The following is a 5,035-nucleotide window of genomic DNA, read 5'->3' as shown; positions in this document are numbered from 1 at the left end:
CCGCTGCCTCCTCTTCCAGGCGTCTCTCCTTGCCAGCTACTGGGCAGAGGCCCTGCACACTGCCACCCACCTCCTCAACCGTCTTCCCTCGAAGGCGGTTCGCCACCCTACCCCCCACTTCGCCCTATACGGCACATCCCCTTCCTATGACCACCTTCGCGTGTTCGGCTGTGCCTGCTACCCTAACACTTCCGCTACCGCTCCACATAAGCTTTCTCCTCGCTCCACCCGCTGTCTATTCCTTGGCTACTCCCCTGACCACAAGGGATACCGATGTCTGGACCTCACCTCCCATCGCATCATCATCTCTCGTCATGTCATCTTTGACGAAGATGTGTTTCCCCTTGCTGGCTCCACCCCACCCACCGATCTTGACTCCCTCCTCGAGTCCGATCCAATTCCTCCCCCACCTTCGGCTCCCCGTCTTGCGCCGTTACCTACTCCTCGTGCGGCCCCCACGACCTCTGCCACAGAAGTAAACACATCCCCTCGCAGCAATTCAGCACGCATGAATCCCATTGTCGATGACGCGCAGGACCACCCATTGCCCAATCGTTCTTTCCATGCACCGCGGATGCCCCGCCCATATCCCTCTCGCCCCAAATGCAATCCACGCCTCGCCACCATGGAAGGAATCGCAACCTAATCCCCTCATCGCCATCCAGCGCACAGGACCACCATCGGCCCGCATCCCATCGCAAGTGTAGGACCACCCCGCCTGGATCTTTTGATGCTCGAGTACTTCCCATTCTACGCGCCAGCCCTGCCCAGATCTTGCGATGCTCGAGTATGAGATGGAAGACACCTCTTTAAGCGCTCAAATCTGAACATCACACCTCTCTTCACAAACATTAATATGATATACAGTATGCTGTCCAAAGTGTTGTCTAAAAATATATCTACCTGACCTCAATATTCATGGTTACCCTTTATATGAAACTGTAATTCCTGACAGATCACGACATTTATATGAAATTGTAGACTTATCCAAATTTTTTGATGGTTCAAATTATGTATTATATATCTCTACTACTCTATAAGAACCTAACGTAGACCGCGGTGCACGGTTCTGCCTTCTCACGGCGCATACGACCCACATGTTAGTGTCTCCCTTCTTCCCCGTGCGCGCCCTCTCTCCCTCTACCCCTGCATCCGCATGGTATCGCCGCAATCCCCTCACCGATTAATGCCTCAGCCATGGAAGGAAAAATCATGTCACTACCACAGAAGTAAACACATCCCCTTGCCGCTATCCACGCCTCGCAGCAATCCAACACGTAGGAATCCCATTGCCGGTGACGCGCAGGACCACCCATTGCCTAATCATTCTTTCCATGCACCGTGGATGCCCCGCCCATATCCTTCTCGCCCCAAACGCAATCCACGCCTCGCCACCATGGAAGGAATCGCAACCCAATCCCCTCATCGCCATCCAGCGCACAGGACCACCGTCGGCCCGCATCCCATCGCAAGTGCAGGACCACCCCGCCATCTCATTCTTTCCATTCTACGCGTCAGCCCCGTCTGGATCTTCCGATGCTCGAGTACTTCCCATTCTACGCGCCAGCCCCGCCCAGATCTTGCGATGCTCGAGTATGAGATGGAAGACACCTCTCTGAGCGCTCAAATCTGAACACCACACCTTTCTTCACAAACATTAATATGGTATGCAGTATGCTATCCAAAGTTTTGTCTAAAAATATATCTACCTGACCTCAATATTCATGGTTTCCCTTTATATGAAACTGTAGTTCCTGACAGATCACGACATTTATATGAAACAGTAGACTTATCCAAATTTTTTGATGGTTCAAACTATGTCCTATATATCTCTACTACTCTATAAGAACCTAACGTAGACCGTGGTGCACGGTTCTGCTTTCTCACGACGCATACAACCCACATGCTAGTGTCTCCCTTCTTCCCCGTGCGCGCCCTCTCCCCTCTACCCCTGCATCCGCATGGTATCGCCGCAATCCCCTCACCGATTAATGCCTCAGCCATGGAAGGAAAAATCCCGTCACTGCCACAGAAGGAAACACATCCCCTCGCCGCTATCCACGCCTCGCAGCAATCCAGCACGCAGGAATCCCATTGTCGGTGACGCGTAGGACCACCCATTGCCCAATCGTTCTTTCCATGCATCGCGGATGCCCTGCCCATATCCTTCTCGTCCCAAACGCAATCCATGCCTCGCCACCATGGAAGGAATCGCAACCCAAACCCCTCATCGCCATCCAGTGCACAGGACCACCATCGGCCCGCATCCCATCGCAAGTGCAGGACCACCCCGCCATCTCATTCTTCCCATTCTACGCGCCAGCCCCGCCTGGATCTTCCGATGCTCGAGTACTTCCCATTCTACGCGCCAGCCCCACCCATATCTTGCGATGCTCGAGTATGAGATGGAAGACACCTCTCTGAGCGCTCAAATCTGAACACCACACATCTCTTCACAAACATTAATATGATATGCAGTATGCTATCCAAAGTTTTGTCTAAAAATATATCTATCTGGCCTCAATATTCATGGTTTCCCTTTATCACGACATTTATATGAAACTGTAGACTTATCCAAAAATTTTGATGGTTCAAAATATGTCCTATATACCAGTTTAATATGTTCAACGTGTTGCAGTTCTTGTCAGATCACGAATATTAATCCGTTCAAGGTGATCCAATCCCCTTAGCCCTATCCTTTGTCTTATTAGTCCATACTTCTATACACTGTGTTGTTTCAGTTCGGTGTCTCTATCCTGAACTTCTGTGTCTGTGGTAAAGTACCCCATCTAATGACATTCTTAGTCGCGGTAAATTGTTGAATTAAGAAGAAAATGTGTTGCGACACAGTTGTCTATCTTTACACTTTTGTGAATTGATTTAAGGGTGTCACTGTTTTTTTCCCAATTCATCTATCAGTCTGCTACACAAATTCGTGATCTCCCTTTATTTTAATTGTGAGCCAACTATGTCTATCTTCACACTTTTGTGAATTGATTTAAGGGTGTCACTATTTTTTCCAATTCATCTATCAGGCTGCTACACAAATTCTTGACCGCTCTTTATTTTAATTGTGGATTGATTTAAGGGTAAGTTGCATTCCTCATTCTTTTTTTAACATAATTCTCTCAGTCACCTTGTTGATTTTTCCTGCTACTTTCCTTAGATTTTGCTCGACCTTTCACTTCCCAGTATGAAGCAAAGATCTTGCCTGGCTTGATCTATCGAATGAAGCAGCCAAAAATCGTGCTGCTGATTTTTGTTTCCGGCAAGATTGTTCTGACAAGAGCTAAGGTTAGCAGTCGTTTCTTGAGTCCATTATCATTAGAGTACATCTCGGCTTTTTTTATCGTGTTAGAGTATATCCAACCTTTTCTCTTTTCAGGTGAGAGATGAGACATTGCTTTTGAAATTATCTATCCAGTCCTCGTAAAGTCATAAAAGTCCGGCAATGCTAAGTACATGGTAATTGCTAATGGGCAAGAATAATTAGGGTACGTTGTTCAAGTATGTGCCCAGTTGTTGTTGTTCTCCCACCTTTTATCGTTTTGTTTCCTGATTTCGACGATACCATTACCTGGGGCGCTCACGAGACTTATATAATATACTATCCTTCTATGGAATCAATGTGTTGATTAATATCCGCTACATATTTATCATTGTTTATTTTTTATCAATGACAAAACACATGTACAATCTTATATATCTTTTAAGATATGTAAATGTCCACGATGCTAATAAAAGTATAGAATAACATATAATCTTTTTGCATATTAATGTATTTTATCACTATTTGAATTGCGCACAAATTTCATGTCATTAGTGTTAATTTGTGAGATATGTGGTTGATGATATATATGTTGTTCGTTTTCATGTAATCATTGTGCACTAATATTGTCGGCGTTTCGGACCAGCGAGGACCGTCAACCGACCAGTGAATTTGTCGCTGCGTGTCCCTGCCCAGATGGGTTGATGCAGGATGGAACACAAGCGGGAGGATGAGGCTTATATTATCTTGCATCGGGGTTCTCGTAGTAGGGGTTACAAGCGTTGCGAGAGAGCGAGAGAGAGAGAGAGAGAGGGTTTGGCCTTGAGGTGAGCTGTCTTAGTTTGCCTCCACCGCGTCTCTCCTACTCTGCCTGCCTCTGCTCGCCTGCCTTCGTCCCCTCCCTTAGGAAGGCCCTGGATATCCCCTTTTATAGATACAAGGAGATGACCCAGCTGTACAATGGGGGTGTAGCTATGTGCTAACGTGGCTGGCGAAGAAGTGCCTTGAGCCCTGTACATGTGCTAACGTGGCTAGGCCTGGGCAAAAAGAACCGGAACCGAGGAACCGAACCGAAATAACCGAGAACCGGAACCAAACTAACCGAACCGAAGGAACCGTTATGAAATTCGGTTCTGGTTTTTTGAGAACCGAAATAAATGAGATATTTTCGGTTCTGCACTCCAAAGAACCGAAAGAACCGAAAGAACCGAAAACCCCAAAAGTATTAGATTCAATTTGTTACATGTGTTTGTAACTTCGGATGTTGTGTTATCGACTTATGTTGAACCTCTAATCATCCATGTATTATCTATGAAATTATGGTCATTGTGCACTTGTCGTTGTTTGTGGGGAGATGTTGCTGAAATTTCTCACAAAAGTTGTCGTTATTCAGAATTTTAGAGTGGCTGTTACAGTTCGGTTAGAACCGAGGAACCGAACCGAAGAACCGAGAACCGAACTAGTCGGTTCTGGTTTCTTTATCTTGCTATTTCGGTTCTAGTTTTTGAAGAACTGAATTTCTACAAGAACCGAGGAACCGAACCGAACCGAAGAACCGAATGCCCAGTCCTAAACGTGGCCATCGGGGAAGTGCCTTGAGCCTTGTAGAAGCATAGCTGGTGGTGCGACATGGATCCTACTGACGTTTCCTTGCTTCCGTAGGGGGTTGAGAGCAACCGACGTCATGGGCGCACGCGGGGAACCATCATTACCTGTTACCGGAGTAATTTAGATGGGACACCGGTCTTGTTCCTTCATAGCCTGAGG

At 46.9% G+C, this 5,035-nt stretch overlaps 1 long non-coding RNA gene across 1 annotated transcript; it reads left to right on the top strand.

The window, feature by feature from the left end:
• The first annotated feature begins 474 nt into the window (after positions 1 to 474).
• On the top strand, positions 475 to 3,680 carry LOC118473396 (uncharacterized). The gene is made up of 3 exons (XR_004852789.1): positions 475 to 3,089; positions 3,167 to 3,294; positions 3,386 to 3,680. It is a non-coding gene; the product is annotated as an uncharacterized lncRNA (long non-coding RNA).
• The last annotated feature ends 1,355 nt before the right edge of the window (positions 3,681 to 5,035 follow it).

This window comes from Zea mays, chromosome 9, assembly GCF_902167145.1.
Source record: "Zea mays cultivar B73 chromosome 9, Zm-B73-REFERENCE-NAM-5.0, whole genome shotgun sequence".
In the NCBI taxonomy this organism is placed as follows: Eukaryota; Viridiplantae; Streptophyta; class Magnoliopsida; order Poales; family Poaceae; genus Zea; species Zea mays.
Note: the sequence above shows the minus strand (reverse complement) of the source record. Positions and strands in the feature narration are given on the sequence as shown.